Consider the following 18,931-nt stretch of genomic DNA (forward strand, 5'->3'; position numbering starts at 1 on the left):
ACGGCTAAAGTTGAAGGCCAATTACTGTTTTTCTTTTTCTTTTTGTGTGTGTTATTTTGAGAAAGGCTGGCATCTTGTTTCAGCCCCAGAGTGCTAGGACTGCAAGTTGTTGCTCTACACTGATCTTTTGTTAGGTAGCCCAGGCTATGTTATTTTGGAAACAGAGCTCCATAATAGTGATATTTGTAAGAAACATAAATATTTCTTTAAAAATGGCATCCTGTTAATTTAGTTACTATTGTACTCACTTCTGAGGCTTTTAGAAGTATGCACAATCAAATATGAAACATCTCGGCTGACATAACTTACGGGTCATCTGTGTAACCCATGAGAACAAAGGAGGCAAGGGAAGAGCTACACAGAGAGGTACCACGCTGCCTTGGAGTTTTCCCAAGTATTTTTTTCTTGACCTTAATTAGCAGACCAAAAAAAAAATGATCTGTGAAATTTTAATTTTAATGTTTACACCAGAGGAGTCAAGCAATTAAAACTTGTTTAAACAAGGTTCTACTTAGAACATTCTGAAAACTTAGAGGGCCTGTGATGGTAGTGCAGTGCCAAAGTACCTGCCTTCCTTGCATGGAATCTAGAGCTCAGTCCCCAGTAGTGGGTGAGAAACCAAAAGTGAGAGACCCTCACTGGACAGGACTCTGGTAGGCAGACAGTTAGGCAGAGGGACCATGGCTAGGTGAAACAGCGGTGCGTTCCCAAGACCACCAGCTTCTTCTTCAACTTCTTAACTGTTTCTTCTATTGCTTCAGCCACCAAACACTATAACCAAAAGCGAGCTGTGGAGGAAAGGATTTATTTGGCTTATGATCTTCCACATCGTAGTCTATCACTGAAGGACAGGGAACTTAAACAGGGCAGGAATCTGAAGGCAGGAGTTGACACAGAGACCATGGAGGGTGCTGCTTACTGGTTTGCTCAGCTTTTCTTATAGAACCCACAGCCCAGGAATGACACCACTCACAATGGGCTCCTGTTGATCACTAAGAAAATGCCCTACAGATTTACCTATAGCACAATCTTATGGAAGGATCTTCTAAATTGAGGCTCCCTCTTCTCTGATGACTTTAGCTGTTGACATCAAACTAGTCAGTACAGACTCCTGACGAGACAAAAGCCTCTGTGTTGTGCAGAGGGTCTCTCTGCACGTCTGTTGTCTGTTTCTTCACTCCCCGATGCCTGCCCCTTCACTCATTTGCTGTGCTTCAAGTCCCTCCACTGCTACCTACTGTGCTTCAGATTTTTCCTGCCTTTAATTCTTTAACTGGTAGAGAAAATGAACCTGATCAAGACCCTTAGACTGTATCGTTTCAGGACTGTATGAGAAGGAAGGCGAGCTTACATATACTTGTTAAGAAAAACATATCTAGTTCTTGAAATGAATTGTTTGGTTTTTGTTTACTGAGTTAGCATACTCCAAATAAACTACTTCATAAACTAGATTATTTCTGCAGTTTCACTTACGAACTTAAAAACCTAATATGAACCGAGAAAGAACCTTTTCTTTCAGTTAATAGTCACTTAATATAAAGCATTATTATAATTGATCTAGCATTCCACCGATGTACATTTAGGTGGCTGACAATTTTTTCTATTCTCTACAACAGTAACATGTTAGCTTTTCATTCAAATAACAAAATATAAGAGACAATTAACTTATGAAGAGAAAAGCTTTGTTTTTGGTGCTAGCGATGGAGTTCTAGTGCAGGATTGGTGGATCCTGTTGCTTTGAACTTGTGATCAGGCAGCACACCCTGGTTGGGATGTGTGTTGGTGTAAAGAGCTGTTCATTCTTAGGTATAGGAAAATGTCTTTCCACGTTCACATGTAGTTGTAATTTCCATTCTGCCAGTTACTGTTTCACTCCTAATCCCACAAAAGTAGGGATGCTACACAGACATGAAAGCTTTTCAGTTAGAAATGAGCCAAGTATGTTGGTGTCTCGTAAAGAACCAGCGAGAAAGCACAAGTACCTTCAGTAATGCAGAGTTCGTTTCCACTGGAAAATACATTCCACAGCAATTTCGTTTGAATCTAACCCATGTCAAGAGCTTTTAGGCACTTGAGATACTCACACACACCAGCAATTCAAAGTCACATTTCTGCCTATGTTGGAACTCACATTTGAGTTCTACATTTTGAAACTCTTTGCTGCTTCTTAAGAAGCCAGTTAAGTTCGGTCCCCAGCTCCGGGGGGGGGGGGGGGGAAGCCAGTTAAATGTCAAAATCCTGAATTTGATTTGTTGAGATTCTTCACATCGGAGCCAGACATATGCTACGAAGTGTTATTTAAAAACCAACTAGGGGCAATGTTGCCTATGATTTCATCACTCCATCAGGTCCTCTCCCAACAACATACTAACCAGAGAGCTCTTTTTATCTGACTCCATCTGCTGTTGGTAGTGATCAGCATACTGTAGGCACTGTGGTATCATCTGAGATTAGGTTGTGAAATAGGAAGTGAGTTGCAAGCAGATTTGCAAGTAGATGCAAACTGTTCCCTTCTATTTCGTGCCGAAACTAAGGGCACCCAATTCAGGTTTGGGAGTAGGCAAGATAGAGCTATCAGCACATTCTTATCAAGGTACAGTTTACTTTGGGTACACTGTTCTTGTTTTGGTTTTGGAAAGAAATCAAAAGGGGACTCTCTGGAAAGTAGTTTCAGAAGCACACAACGTTACTATATGAATTACTGTATGTTGGACAATGGCGTATTCTGAACATGCTGAACAAGGGCATGGAAAAGGGGCCATGTTAGAAACGGGGGTGGGGTGAGGGGAAGACCAGAAACATTATGAGAGCCAAAGAAAGGCAATAGAAAGTGCAAAGATACAGTATAGTCTCGTAGATTTTTAAATTCCCATCTCTAGCATCAAAGAAGAGAATTTCTTAGAATATCAGCCCCATTAGATTTAATGAGGACTATAAGCTAAAGCTGTTAGAAACTTTCCCAATATTCTGGTGAGATTTATTATTACTTAACAATTGAGAATTCAGCGTGTTGTAAAGCTGACAGACATTGCTGCATCTTTATAGATGAAGCCCAGAAGTCATCTCCAGAGCCTGGCTTTTGAACCCTATGCTGGCTTCCTTCTTCTTTGGTGTTATTGAAATCTGATCTGGGGATCATAAAAGGCACAATCAACAAGTAGTTAATGAATGATTTCTGATTTCCTAATTTTTTTTTCAGTCTTTTGATTTTAGAGCCTGAAGGTTTAAGTCAACAGTCTTTATGTGATAGTGGAGGTGTAAAGGGTGAAGCGGCAATAAATGGTAGAAGCCAGGCCTCTGCGGATTCTCCATTCTAGCTACTCACCACACGATCACGATCACTACACATTTAACCGCGGGCCACTTCCGTGCTCTACACTGCCACACTGTAAACCGGATTGACTTTGGACAATGGCACCCGAGTGGCCCACAGTGATTGCACACAGAAGGCCCTATGGATTCAAAGCGCAGTCACGCTCCTGTGTACTGCTCGTCCAGCACTCTGCGCGAGGCTCAGGCCACCAATAGTTCCGCACAGATTTAGTGCGGAGATCAAGATCCGCTCAAAATCCCCAGAGATCCATCTCATGCCAATAGAAGTGCGACACGTTTACCGACACTAAGCGCAGTTGCCAGTCTGTGGACCCTAGAGCTAGGGCGCCATTAAGCCTCAGACGGCAGGGAGCCTGCCGCCGTAGCACTCTGTTCTCCGTTCCCCGTATCCCTACTAGCGTTTTCCCAACACTTCCCACTAGCTGTTTACAAAGTGTTGACGCCCACTCGTCCGTGACCGGCTTCCGCGCCCTCCCTAATTCCTTTACACAGCCCAGCCTGCCCCAATACCCTCCCAACAACCCGCCCATCGGGCATTCTTGGCTACCTTGCCCGGTGCGCCCTTTGCTGCTTAGGACTTGGCGCCCCGCCCACTCTAGCCATCACGTGAGCCGCCCGTCCCTCACAAATCCATTGCCCCGCCCCCTCTGTCACGTGCTCCCAACTATCCGCCCATTTACAGTACCTGCCCCGCCTCCGCTCATCACGTGGGTACTCTGCCCCGCCCCTCTGAAGCGTCTCGCACTCCCTCTTAGGTCCCTCCGCCCCGCCCTCCCAGAAGACCACCAGCCCCCTTTCGTCACGTGGCCAAGTGCCCCGCCCCCTGCTTAGTGCCCGCCCCGCCCCCGCGCCGGCGCGCTCCGACGTGCCCTGGAACTTACCCTCCCTCAGAGACCAGCTTGCGGGGACGCCCGGTTGTGGTTGCCGCGGAGTGAGTGCTCTTCAGGCGGTTTCTCAGTCGCTCGGCCACTGCGCCGGATGAGGAGGGAGTTCCCCGTCGCAAGGTCTCCAACCCTAGGTAAAAAGGCCCGGCGCGGGTTCCCGCGGAACGCACAAAGGCGCTCGGGGGCGCGGGCTATGCTCGCCGAAGGCTGCGCCGGGGAGGGCGGCGGCCGCCTAGCCTGTGGGGCGAGCAGGTTTACTTGACTCTGGTCTCAGCCTGGGCTCCCCGGCTTCCTGCCTGCGGGCAGAGGGCCCTAGGGAGGGCGGGAAGGCCGGCCCGCCCCCCGCGGCTGCTGCCGGTGGGCACACCTGCCACCTGGGCCGCGTCGGGGACGCGAACGGCGCGCTCTCCCGGGCCCTGAGGAGCTGCCCCCGGTTCTGCTGCGAGATATCTTTTCCGAGCCCTTGAATCTCAGACAACAGACCCTGCTGCCAGCGCGCTGCCTCCCTGCCTGCCTCCCTGCCTCCCGTCTGGGGCGCTTGTTTTGTCTTTCCGGAAAGGCTGCCCTTGACACGTTGTGTCTTAAGTTACTGCAGACCCTCACAGACAGAATGGCCACAAGGTGGTCATTAGGGAGAAAGGCACGCCCTTCAGTTTCCGAGGCGGGTGCAGTTTTCCTTTTTTTTTTTTTTTTGCCTACAGCAGCGTTTTAAAATGCTTTGCAAAGGCGAACGCAAATTTTCTAGTATACCTTTTCAAAAAAGTTGGAATGCCAAATGAAGTGCCACGGGTAATGGGTTTTAACACTGGTTTCAAGGTTGGTCTGTGTGGTTCATGTTGACATGCGGAAGTAGATTTTATTGACCATTTAGGCATACATTCCTAAAGGGAGGTACATTGGAGGAAGGAGCATTAACAAGGAGTCACCCTGGTTCTGGTCCAGGTTTTGCTATCCGACTTACGTGAAATCTTGGAAAACTTTGAATATTGCAGCGAAAAATTGTTCAGAGTATGTAGCGGGTAGCAGTGCCTCTTTTGCACTTAAAAGCTGAGAAATGGTGGCCTGGAGGTGTTTATTTGCTCACGTCCGGTTTTGCTTACCTGATCTCTAAGAAGGTGTATGGTAGAATGGATCATCTTTCCGTTTCTCCATTGCTCCGTGTCTGACTGCAGGTGCACTGTTTTCTATTTTAAAATTGCTTTGGAAACCTTTCAGAGCAGTGTTTGGAACCCAGAGCAATACCTAAGACTGGTTCGTGAAGGTGTGATTTAAGCCACACCATTGAAGTTTAGGCCATCAAGGCACACATAACTTTCTATCTTTCTGGGGTGTTTTTCTGTTCAGGAAACAAAGCATAGATCATATTCTCCCTCTCCCCTTCTCTGCCCTCTCTCCCTCTCCTCATCTGTGTGTGTGTTTAGTTCCTAGTATTTATTGACTATCTCCTGTTCTTTATCAACCACGGGGGCTGGAGATTGCTCATTGAGTCACGATATGACACCACTTGTGTAGGTTAGTTGTGCTTATACGATTGTCAATACTTCCAGATTTTTAATACACTACTCCGTTTGTGAGGCATAGATGAAATATGTGAGTGCTGAAGAACAACTTACCAGTTGTAATCATTTGGCTTTTTTATTAGAAAGTAGTCAATGCGTTTTAAAACATGGCCTGATTTTAAAATGAGCTTTAAGTCCTAAAAGTGCAAATGACATTACTGGGAATAAGGGTAATAATTTTATCTATTTACTTACTATGGCCTCACTTTATGTAGGTAGCTCTGGCTGGCCTGAAACTCACTAAATAGATCAGGCTTGCCTTTAATTGACAGATCTCCCTCTCCCCTGAGAACTGGGATTCAAGGTGTGCACTACCATGCCTATCTACAAGTAATACTTCCAAATTAACTAAAATGTGATAGTGGTCTGTAAAGTCACTAAATAGTAGTAATATTATTTGTCCGAGAAAATGGACATTGAAATTTTGCGATAAACAATGAAAGAGAAAAGTGAAATTAAACCTTTATCCCACTTTGTATTTAACGGTTTTAATATTATTTGGGAGTGTGTGTTACTGGAAATCAGTCCTAGGTCCTTGGCATGTTAGCTGAGTGTTTTCTAGTAAAACCAAGAACCTAATAGACATTAGTTATAATTGTAATTTGTTTTCTGTAGAATAAGTCAGATATGGAAGTGAATCTACAACACAGGAATTCATTGTACTTAAAGACACTTTTAGTTGAGGACCCCAATATTGGGCTACCATCTTTGTGACTCCACTTTTCCTTGTTTATTTGGCCTAATTATACTAGAACCATGTAATTCAGCCATTGCCTTGTTGCTTTCATAAGACAGTCCGATGGTTTCAGTTTGTAGGTGACTTGTTTTATGTTTGAACTGAGCCAACAAATGCTGGTGTTTTATCTGGGAGCTGCTTTCTCCTGTTTATAATCTGTGACTTCTCTAATCCTCAAGCACAGGGGATCGTCTGCCCTTCTAATAAGCCCCTGGGTCATGTGTGCAGCACTCAGACCACTGACAACTATACTATCATAGAAATATACTACCACCTATCATGTGATCTAAATGTGTAGTACTCATGTTACAAAAAACAAGTGAACAAATTATATAATATTTTAGTGTATAATTTACATAAAATTCTCATTATTTTGATTAACTTTTTGATAGATTGTGTAGCTTATACTTAGCACTTAATCTATTCTACCCATGTTGTAAATTTTTAGTAGTCATATCAAAAGTGTCTATTGTGTTAAGCTATCTATTGTTGGTTAGTCCAAACTCTTTTTATTTCTCTTTCTCTTTTTGAGAGAGGGTCTTATTATGTAACTCTGGCTGGAACTCATTGTGTAGACCAGGATATAGTCACTGCCTCTGTCTTTGGAATGCCCAACTGGTTAGTCTGAACTCTAAGAATGCTGTTCTTAGTATGTTTGCAGATTAGTACAACATAGTGTTGATTGTGAAGTGTAGATTTTGGGGCTTCAGTTTCATACTGTCATTAAAATGTCTAAAACTGGGACTCAGTACTTGATGGCTTAAAACCTCTCTAGTATATGATTATGGAATGCCTGTGGCATTCTGGACAAGATCCTAGATCAGAAAGGTCAGCATCAGGGCAGTAGGGAAGAACTAAAAGTCTGAACAAAGTATTCTGCATCAGTTGATTTTGATACTGATTTATCGACTAAGAAAAGTATGCCAAGTATAACATTTAATGAGGCACAGAGAGACCCTTCCACACTATTTTTGTAGTAATTCTATAAGTCTTTTTGAATCAAGATTTTATGTAGCCCAGGCTGACCTTGAATTTGATAAGTAGTTAAGGATGACGTTGAATTTAAGATACTCTTGCCTCCATCTCCTAAGTGCTGGAATCATAAATGTTTGCCACTGCACAGAGTTGATACTGTGCTGGCATTGGAACTCAGGGCCTCTTGTATGCTGGCCACCTACTCGACCTAAGCTATATCCCAGCCCTAATTCTACAAGTCTTAAACTCTTCCAAAATAAGTACATTCAAAAAAAAATTAGATGATCCTTTACAGATGATTCCATCCCTCCTAATATGAAAATCAGTGCTCTGAGTCACCGATGACTTGCCTTCTGCAGCTTGAATGGCAGAATGGAATTTGATATTGAGTGTTTTTGCCAGAGTAGATAAAATTTAGGAAGGGCTTACTGTCCTAAGCCTACTGTACATTTAATTCTCCAATACATGGTTCCTGTTACTAAGCAGTTTGACGTGCATCTGGAAATAGGCTTGGAGAGCTTCATTGCCTTCTCTTAGATCGCAAAGACAGGGACTAGTTTTACTGCATTGTATTTTTCTACTCTTAATAGGAATACTGTGTATCATGTTTTAATTTACAAAGATCTTTTTCCTTCTTCACAGGGATCTTTTGAAGTTTGTATTTTTTTTCCTTTTCTTCTTCCTTTGTAAGGATTTATTTATTATATATGAGTACATTGTAACTGTCTTCAGACACACCAGAAGAGGGCATCAGATCTCATTACAGATGGTTGTGAGCCACCATGTGGTTGCTGGGAATTGAACTCAGGAAGAGCAGTCAATGCTCTTAACCACTGAGCCATCTCTCCATCCCCTCCTTCTTCTTTTAACCAGTAAGATACCCAAGGAGCTGAAATGGCACAGCCCAGGTTTAAACTTTAGGCCTCTGACCTTGAGTCTGTGCTTTTTCTCTTTTCTCAGACAGAATTTAGAATATCTTAAGGTGTTAGAGTGGTATCTTTGAAAATTGGACGAAAAGTACTTAATTTTGTTATATATCATTATGTTGTCTAAGTTTCACTTTTATTAAGGTAATGCTAACGTGTATCCTATTCTATAGACCAAGTTGCAAATGGAAAGGAGTAATTTTAACACTGAAGCTCAATGTACTTTAAGTCACTTTTAGTTGAGGACCTATTAGGCCACCATCTTTTTTATTTTACTTTTTGGTCAGCTGGTCTAATCGTGCTGGAGTCTAGTGATTGAGCCATTACCTTGCTGCGTTTGTGAGCTGATTGATTGCTGTTTCAGTTTACAGTAGACTTGCTCTATAGTTGAACTGCTAAATACTGAGCTCCGGAAGGCCTCCTCTGCCTTGTTGATAATTGCTTCTCTAAATTTGTTTCTTCTGCACTTAGTAAGCTCCAGGTTGTATGGATAATTGTTCTCTGCCCAAATTTAAACTTGCTTTTCATTGAGGTATAGTATACATGGATTAGAAATAAACTAATGCTTAAAATGAACAAACTCACATGAGTCAATACATATAACAACACAGTTGTACTTCAGAAGTATTATTTAGAATGATACACAGGAAACACAGCAGGCTGTCTCATCTTCTATGATTTTATTTTCTATCATAACTTTTGCATCCTTGGGCAAGCAGTGACTTATGAGATACTCTCTACCATGCTTTTTTTTTTTTTTTTTTAAAGATTTATTTATTTATTATATATAAGTACACTGTAGCTGTCTTCAGATACACCAGAAGAGGGCATCGGATCTCTTTACAGATGGTTGTGAGCCACCATGTGGTTGCTGGGAATTGAACTCATGACCTCTGAAAGAGCAGTCGGGTGCTCTTAACCGCTGAGCCATCTCTCCAGCCCTCTACCATGCTTTTTAAATTAGTAGATACGTTAGTACATGTTTCATCTTTCTCATCTCTCAAAAACCTTTGTGCTTACTGCTTTATAGAGTGTGTACATGAGTTTGTTTAGGCATTGGTGGCTGATTGACAGACCCTTCTGTGGCCTGACATTGCTGTACCTCTTGGGTGAGTTACCAGCTTATACAGTAAGCATACACTTTTATTAGGAACTGACAAATTGTTTTTAGGCTAGCAATATCTTTTTGCATTCTCACAGGGATGAGTACAGGTTTCAGTTGCTACCATTCTTATCCTAAAGAATACTTTTTAAAGTCATTTTTGCCAGGTATAGTGGAAACACAACTTTTTATCCCTGCACTCTGGAGGCAGAGGCTGGTGGAACTCTAAGGCCAGCTTGGACTACACACTTTTTAAGCTAGCCAGGGCTGTACAGTAAGACCTTTTTTTTCTTTTTCTTTTTTTTAAAGTAATTAGTAATATTTGGTTGTTTGACTTAAACTGTACAGTTTGATGAACTTAGTAAAATGTTTATACTTGAGAACATACTACAGTTTAAACATAATTTGAGTTTGCCCATATGTTGGAGCTTGCTCCTCAGTGTGGTGATGTTTCAGGAGCTTGCAGGTATGTCCAACGTGGGCTGCAGATGCCTCCAAAAAGAAAACCTGTGAAGCTGAGAGTAATGGTATAGGCCTTTAATCCCAGTACTCAGGAGGCAAAGGCAGGCGGATCTCTGAGTTTGAGGACTATTTGGTCTACAGAGTAAGTTCTAGAACATCCATGGTTGTTTGGATAAATAACCATGTTACAAAAACAAGCAAACAAGCATAGATAACCTTGTCTCAAAAACAAACTGGGTTTCTATTGCTGTAAAGAGACACTGTGACCAAGGCAACTCTTAAAATGGACAGCATTTAATTAGGTCTGGCTTACAGGTTCTACGATTCAGTTTTATCATCAGGGCAGGAAGCATGGCAGCATCCAGGCAGGCATGGTGCTGGAGGAGCTGAGAGTTCTATATCTTGTTCTGGGCAAACAGGAGAAAACCATCTCTGACATGGCTAGGCGGAGAGTCTTCAAGCCCAACCCCACAGTGACACACTTCCTCCAACAGGGCCACACTTGCTAATAGTGCCATTCCCTGGGCCAAGTATATTCAAACCACCACACAAACAAATAAAACAAAAGATAAGCTATGAAGATGACCCACAACAAAATTGTAGTTAACTTAAAACAAGATGATGCTTTTGGATGTGTGGTTTTAAAAATTTCAGTCACAGTTCTTGAGTGTGATTTTTGCAGATGACAACACTGTGTTGCAGTGTTGAAAGGTTAGACAAGCCCGTGAGAGGTACGACCTATCAGGGAATTATGAAGCTGTTGAGTGTACTGCCTTCAGAAGGAATTGTTGTGGTTCTCATTAAACCTTGCTAGTTTTTGAAAGGTTATTGATAAGAGAACAAGCCTGACTTAGCTCCTCCTTGTCAATGATATGGCCTCTCGCTCTGTTGTTTCTCCTCCATTCTTTTTTTTTTTTTTTTTTTGGTTCTTTTTTTTCGGAGCTGGGGACCGAACCCAGGGCCTTGCGCTTCCTAGGTAAGCGCTCTACCACTGAGCTAAATCCCCAGCCCCTCCTCCATTCTTTGTCACCACTTTGAAGCTGTTTGTTTTGAGCTCTCACCACTGCTTAGCACCACACCATTTACACTCCATAACCTGAGTAGCTAGCCTAAGGAATTGTCTTACATAAATCAAATACAGAAGGCATCACCATTTTTAAGACTGAGTACACCTACTGCTCCCTTTGCTCCAAATCTCTTGCGTTCATTTCCCTTGTCCCCTGGCATCACTGGCTTTCTGTCACTTAAGTTTACATTTTCTAGAATTTTGTGCAGATGGACTCTCATGCAATGTTTGGGATTGTCTCAGTAGAAGATTATTTGAAATTTACCCAGTTTGTTGTAGCATTAATTCATTCCTTTTTATTATTGAATGGCATTCCTGAGATGGGTATAACACAGTCAGTCTGTCCATATACCTTTTGACTGATAGTTGGGCAGCCAGGTGTTGATAAACCTGCTGTTGTTAAATGGAAGCCGGGCTTTCATTTTTCTTTGGTAAATCTCTAAAAGGAGAATCTGTGTCATGTGGTGTAGTTACGTTTTTTTTTTTTTTTTGGAGCTGGGGACCAAACCCAGCCTAGTTCTACCACTGAGCTAAATCCCCAACCCCTGTAGTTACGTTTTTAAGCACTAGATAAATATAATCAAGTGGTTTTCTTTCTTTTTACCATTTTACATCCTTAGTAGCAGTGTGAGTTCTAGCTGCTCCATATTCCCAGAAACATGAGAATGATTTGACTTAACCATAGTAGGTGTGTAGTGGCATTGTTTTTTTTTTTTTTTAATAATTTTCATCTTCCCGATGACTGAAGATGTTAGTTATTTTTTTCAAGAGCTTATTCAGTATCTGTAGAACTTTGCATAAGCCTGTTAAAACTATTTGCCTCGTTTTTTGTTTGTTTTGTCTTGTTTTTGAGATAGAATCTCCCTGTGCAGCTCTGGGTGGCCTGGAACTCCACTATGTAGACCACATCTCTGTAGATGCACAGAGATCTGCCTGCCTCTGCCAAATGCTGGGATTATGTTGAGTTGTCTTCTCATTAACTTGCAAACTCTATACTTTCTAGATGCAGAGTTCTTTGTTGAAATATGTCTTCAAAAACCCATAGTTTTCCTAACCAGTTTTTCAGTGGTGTCTTTTTTATTTTTAAATGCCCAATGGGAAATCTCTACAGCCACTACAGTGAAACCATCTATTTGGTGGAGGCATTTTGCCACTGGGAATTGTGAGCTGTTAAACTGGTAGAATAGAAGCCAAACACAGGTGAGTTATAAAGTAAAATAAGGAGAGGAGTCTTAATTTCTGAGGTACAGAAAGCAAACGCCTTTCCCTGCTGGTTCTGGGAGTAATATTCAGTCTGTGGAACATCCTGTAGTGTAGGTAAGGTGACCTGATACTGCATGGGATCATCCTGTAGGTTAGCAGCCAGATGCTCCAAGGGATAAACTACAGATAGTGGTGTCTTGGTGATACACCAGGCTAGAAGTAAAGGGTTGCAGTAAGCTTATTATTTCACACGAAACAAAGTAGACGAGGCTAGTTTTGAGGGCAGTTAGCATCTCCCCAACTCCTGCTTTTGTTGCCATAGTTGTTGCCACGTGCTGAGGAACACCAGGGCCTCTAGCAAAAGATTTTTAATTGGTGAAATTCAATTTGATTTTTGCTTTTTTATTGTTGCTCTTCATCAGAAGAAACCATTGACAAAGCAGAATGTGATTGCGCATTCTTGTAATTCCAGTATTTGAGAAGCTGAGAATAGTGCGTTTGAGACCGGCTAGGGCTACATGATGAGACCTTGTCTCAAAGACACTGCCAAAATCCAAAATAAACCTTTGTCAAACCAATAATCTCTAATATCTTCCCTCTTGTAAGCTTTATAACGTCTGTGATCCATTTTGTTTTCTCTGAAGTATATGGTACAAGAATTCTATATGAAACCTGCTGCAGCGGTGCATGCCTTTAATCCCGGCACTTAGGAGGCAGTGACAGGAGGATCTCTCTGGATTTGAGACCAGCTTTGTCAGCAGAGCTGGTTCCAGGACACCAAGACTACACAAAGAAACCCTGTCTTGAAAAACAAAAATCAACAACAACAAAAAGAATGCCTTATGAATGTTGAATTTACTGTTTGCTTAGTGTTTGGCTATGACTCAGCAGGTAGAGGTGTTTGCTTTCAAGTCTGATAAGCTGAGTTGGATCCCTAGGATCCAAACGGTGGAACATCTCCATTGTGAACATCCCATACTACAGTGGTATATTTCTTCTTTTTTGTTTTTTGTTTTTTGGGTTTTTTTTTGTTTGTTTTTTTTTTGAGACAGGTCCTGGAACTCATTATGTAGACCAGGCTGGCTTCAGTCTCTGCCTACTGGGTGCTGAGATGAAAGGTACAGGCCAGTTGTATGTTTTTTTTTTTAAAAAACAATGATCCTACATAGTTGTCCCTGAGCAATAATTTATGTAAATGGAGTTTGGGTTTGGGCAAATATTGTTATTTACCCAGTGTTAGAATAAAATGCACAGTATTTTCACTACTTTGGAAATCCTCCAAGGTACTACAGCTGCTCTCCTTCCACTCTCCTAGCGTATGAAACCATGGGTTGGCCTTTGGATCTTCACTGTCCCTGTGGTTTGCCTTTTTCAGGATGTTATATAGTTGCAATCATGCACAATATTTCATTTTTAGACTGGTTTCTTCTACTTGGTGGTATGTTTCCTCCAACTCTTAATAACTCTTTTTTGGGGTTGGGGATTTAGCTCAGCGGTAGAGCGCTTGCCTAGCAAATGCAAGGCCCTGGGTTCGGTCCCCAGCTCCGAAAAAAAGAAAAAAAAAACCCTCTTTTTTGTATGTGTGCTAAAAATTACATTGCACTGAAATTGCTAATGAGGGTGAGGCGGGAGGATGGAGAATTTGAGACTCTGTCTCAATAAAACAAAACAAATTACATTATGGATATCTCAGAGTTTCTCCATTTCCCTGCTGAAAGATCTCTTAGTTGCTTTTGGTTGTAGTAATTATAGACAGCATTGTGGTTGTCACCTGTATGTAGGTTTTTATATAGGCTTTAGATTCTAACTTCTGTAGGTAAAATTTAGGAACTACTAGGGCAGTGGGTGGCATCCCTTTAATCCCAGCACTCAGGTAGATCTCTTGAGTTTGAGGTCATCCTGGTCTATAGAGTGAGTTCTAGGATAACCAGGGTTACACAGAGAAACCCAGTCTTGAAAAACAATAGCCAAAAAAAAAAAACAAAAACAAAAACAGAAAAAACACAAAAAAACAAAAAACCAAACCAAACCAAACAAAACAAAAAAACCCAACAAAACTCAAACAAAAAACCAAAAACCCAGGAGCACAACTGCTGCTGCATGTGCTAAAAGGATGTGTCTTTAGAAACTTCCAGAGTGCCTTTACTGTGCCATTTCACATTCCCAACAGCAATGAAGGAGTTCCTAAGAGTCTGCCCTGCTTAGTTCTTGGTGCTGTCAATATTCTGGACATTGCCTTTGTAATAAGCATGCACTAACATCTCATTGTCATTTTAATTTGCATTTCCTAGATGGCATATGGTATGGATCTCTTGATATGTTTATTTAGTATGTCTATAACTTTGGTGTGGTATCTGTTAAAGTCTTTGGCTCTTTTTCTTTTCTTTTTAAGATTAACTCTTCCTTCTGTGTTTTTGTGTGTGCATAGAAGTGTAGGTGCTTGCACTATGCATTCAGTCTCCTGGAGCTGAAGTGACATGTAGTCGTGGGGTGCTGGGTGCTGAACTCGGGTCCTCTGCAAGAGCAATAATTGCTCTTAACTGTTGAATAACTGAATAACTGCTGAACTGTCTTCCATCCATGGCCTATTTTTAAACTGAGTTTTTAATTAAATAGATGTATTTTTAACTTTTTATTAAGGTTTGTGTGGTTGTTGTTGTGTGCCCAGTGCTTGAGGAGGCTAGAATAAGGTTTTGGGATCCCTGGAAATGGTCCTGAGCCACCATGTGGGTGCTGGGAATTGAACCTGGATTCTCTGAAAGAGCAAGGTAGTGCCTGGCCTTTAACTTCTGAGCCATTTCTCCAGCCTGAATTGACTGACTTTTTTTTTCTTTTTGGTTTTTCCAAGACAGGGTTTCTCTGCAGTTCTGGCTGTCCTGGAACTCAGAGATCCACCTGCCTCTGCCTCCCTAGTGCTGGGATTAAAGGCAGGCAGCATTATCGCCTAGCTGAGTTGATTAATTTTTAAATGTTCAACTTAGTCCTGTTCTTGGACTTGATACATTGTATTTGAAAGCATTGTTGGAAGGTGCATGCCTGAATCATGGAACTTGGGAGGCAGAGTAAGGAAGATTGAGTTTGAGGTCAGTAAGCATAAAGAGTTCAATGCTAGTCTAGGCTATATGAGATGATGGGTATGGTTAAAGGGATCCAATTTGCTACAATTAGATTAGCAATTTTTGTATCTATATATTCTTGAATGATACTGGTTAGCAGTGTCATTTTTTTCTCTCTGTTTCAGTGTTTTTTTTTTTTTTTTTTTTTTTTTTAAAGATTTATTCATTTATTATATGTAAGTACACTGTAGCTGTCTTCAGATACACCAGAAGAGGGCATCGGATCTCTTTACAGATGGTTGTGAGCCACCATGTGGTTGCTGGGAATTGAACTCATGACCTCTGGAAGAGCAGTCGGGTGCTCTTAACCACTGAGCCATCTCTCCAGCCCCTGTTTTTTTTTTTTTTTAATGTTATTGTAAGTATGCTAACTTTATAGAATGAATTGGGTTCTTTTTTTTTTTTTTTTTTTTTTTTTTTGGAGCTGGGGACCGAACCCAGGGCCTTGCGCTTCCTAGGCAAGTGCTCTACCACTGAGCTAAATCCCCAACCCCCGAATTGGGTTCTTTTTACATTGATCTGTCTGTGGAGATTTTTGTAGAAATGTGATACCCCCTACCTCCTTCACTTTGAGTAAATTCACCAGTGGAAGCTTTTTAACCAGGAGTTTTTTTTTTTTTTTTTTTTTTTTTTTGTGGTTAGTTTTTAATATTTACTTTATGTATGTCAATGTATGTGTGTGCCTGTGTGTGTAGGCCAGAAGTTCCACTTTTTTGTTTTGAGACAATAGTTTCTGTGGCTTGGAATACATGATCAGGATAAACTGGCTCACTTACTAGTCCTAGGAATCCTTCTGTTCTCTGCCCTAGGAGTATAAGTGTGTGCCATCATGTTAGGTTTTAACATAATGTTAAATAGCAATCATTTTACTTTATTCAGTGGTATTGAGGATATAACCAAGAGTCAGATTACATTCCAGCCCACATTTGGAGTTCTTGTGGTTTCATAAGTTTATAACTTCATTGTGATCAAATTTATTGTGACCAGAGAACTAACTTTGCATGATTTCTGTTCTTTATATTTTGGGACCTGTTTTCCTCACCCAGAGTGTGGATTGTAGGAAGTCATGCATTAGCGAGGCTAAGAACCATTGTTCTAGAAGCTTTCCCCATTCTTCTCTCGATGGGCTTCCCCAGGCCAGGAGAGAACTGCTATTCTCTCAGCTTCATGTAAATGAGATCATACAGGATTTGTCTTTTATTTCTGACTTAACATATGTCCTGTGAGTCCTATTCATGTTGTCAGAAATGACAGGGTTCCATCCTTTTTTTAAGGCCAGCTATTTTATTGCAAATACAACATATTTTTGTCATTCATCTGTTGCTGGAAACAGGTTGATTGCATTTCTTGGCTGTTGTAAATAGCACTGCAAGAAAAATGAAATTGAGTCTGCTTCTTCAAAATGCTGAATGGAAGAAGTATTTAATTTTAGGAAGGTCCAGTTTTTTTTCTCTCATGGTTATAAATTTGTTAAATATTAAAATTCATTGCCAAATCCAAGCTTGTATTTCTATTTTGATTTGATGCATTCCTTACCCCAGTGTGTACACTAAACTTTGCACATGTTGGGTACTGATGAGTATTACTCCAGCCTTTGAACTACATTCAAGGGAAAGTCATTGTGATGACCCTGTTTCTGTCTTCCATAGCCCATGGAATTCTAGATACCCTGTGCAGATTTTCTTTTTTGAAAGTTTAATTAATTTTTCTCTCTTTCTGAGACAAGGTCTCAGTATACCCTGACTGACCCGCAGATTCACTGTACACCAGGCTGGCCTCCAACTCAGAGCCTTCTGCCTTCTCTGGGATTAAAGGTTTGGTTTACATATTTCCTTTTTATTAAAATATGCTTATTTCTCCAAATACTTCTTTTGCTGTTTCCTCATTTTTATTTTATGCATAAGTCTTGCTTTTGCATTTCCTTCACTGGTTTTCAGTCTTTTCCTTCTGTACCACTTTACGACTACCAACTTATTTCCTGTATCCTATTTTTGCTTTTCTTTCTTTTTAACAGCCAGACTCATTATGCTATTTGCCTTTCCTTCATTAAAGTGCTACTTTAATTCAGAGAAGTATTTTATATTGTGTATCTGTTCATTCTTAGAAAGCTGGGGTTCATTAAAAAAACTTGAGCTTAATACTGGCTAATGATTATGATTGTATAACTTAGAAAACAAGTTGGTGAAACAATTTCTTCTGCTGGTACCTTTGTGGATTTTGTTGCTTTGCTCATTAAATTTTATTTTATTTATTAGGTGCTTGTTTGGGAATTACTATTTTATTCTTATTTTTTCCCCTTTTGTGGAGTTTGGGTATATACTAGGCTAGTATAGACTACATTAGGTGATGGGGGTAGTTAAAGAGATCCAATTTGCTACAATGAGATTAGCAATTTTTGTATCTATATTCTTGAATGATGCTGGTTATCAGTAGGCAAGCAAGCAGTCTACCAACTAAGTTACATCTCCAGTTTTTTGTTTTTTTGTTTTTTTTCTTTTTTTTTTTTGGAGCTGGGGACCAAACCCAGGGCCTTGCGCTTGCTAGGCAAGCGCTCTACCACTAAGCTAAATCCCCAACCCCTCCATTTTTTTTTTTTTAGGAAATTAAAAATTGATTTACTCTTTGACAGTTTTGTACATGAATGTAATATATTCTACTTACACTTGTCCCCATTTTCTTATCTCCAGCTTACTGCCACTAACTCCCCTCTCCAGTTATATTATTCATTGTTTGTTTTGGGGGGGTTCTTACATATGTTAGAGAAGTGTTCTACTACTGATAATAGTATTCTATAGCCTCATTTTATTATTTTGGAGAACATAGTGCCAAGAATTAGTGATTTAGCTTCAATATTTTTAGATTGCTTAATATTGACATGCTTGATGCATATTAGCATTTTATCATTCTAAGTACTAGAGTATCAGAATTACTGCATGTGTTGTGCATATCTGGAATAGTCTTAAATGATAAACCTCTTAGTTATGAATTATTTACTCTTTGTTTCTCTTAAGATTTTATTTTCTTGTTTATTTTTGTTTTGGATTGTTTTTGATATATCTAGTAAGATTTAGTTGGTTAAAGCAGATGTCCTGGGGGAGGAAGGTAACATTTGCTGAGCTGTATAATTTGTGGTAGGCTTCTTAGTAATTTACATGAGAAAGAATTTAAAAAATTAACAGATGGGGAAAAGAGGTTATGAGGTGATAAAGTAGCATGATGGAACATTCTGTGTCTGAGCTGAGGATAGAGCAGTGCTAGATAGAGGTGATGGGCTTATCAGATGGCTGGAAACCTGTCTGCTCCACAGAACTCACAGAAGAAGCCAGGCACAGAGGCCTGTGATCGTAATCCAGTCCCGTGGAGATGGAGATGAGGTGCATCCTTGGGACTTGCTGGTCAGCCAGCCTGGACTACGTGGTGCATTCCATACCAGTGAGAGAGCCTGTCTCAACAAAACAAAACAAAGCCCGGTGTGGTGGTTCACATGTTTCATTTTAGGCAGAGGAAGGAGGATGTCTATGAGATCAGCCTTGTCTACACAGTGAGTTCTAAGACAGAGCTATTTAGTT

At 40.8% G+C, this 18,931-nt stretch overlaps 1 protein-coding gene and 1 long non-coding RNA gene across 10 annotated transcripts in view; one reads left to right on the plus strand and one right to left on the minus strand.

The window, feature by feature from the left end:
- Positions 1 to 435: 435 nt before the first annotated feature.
- Positions 436 to 3,930, minus strand: LOC148000202 (uncharacterized). 2 transcript variants are annotated; one of them, XR_015641708.1, is made up of 4 exons: positions 3,881 to 3,930; positions 2,993 to 3,128; positions 2,373 to 2,444; positions 436 to 788 (listed from the first exon to the last, which is right to left on the minus strand). It is a non-coding gene; the product is annotated as an uncharacterized LOC148000202 (long non-coding RNA). The 2 variants fall into 2 exon arrangements; XR_015641707.1 differs by lacking the exon at positions 2,373 to 2,444.
- Positions 3,931 to 4,167: 237 nt separating this feature from the next.
- Arhgap12 (Rho GTPase activating protein 12) overlaps positions 4,168 to 18,931 on the plus strand; it is a 113,522-nt gene continuing 98,758 nt past the window's right edge. For 7 of the 8 annotated variants that reach the window (XM_087590690.1, XM_087590688.1, XM_087590692.1 and 4 more), the window contains exon 1: positions 4,196 to 4,351. The gene's annotated coding sequence lies outside the window, so the exon portion shown is untranslated. 8 annotated transcript variants of the gene reach the window in all.

Source organism: Rattus norvegicus, chromosome 17, assembly GCF_021556685.1.
Source record: "Rattus norvegicus strain SHRSP/BbbUtx chromosome 17, alternate assembly SHRSP_T2T, whole genome shotgun sequence".
In the NCBI taxonomy this organism is placed as follows: domain Eukaryota; kingdom Metazoa; phylum Chordata; class Mammalia; order Rodentia; family Muridae; genus Rattus; species Rattus norvegicus.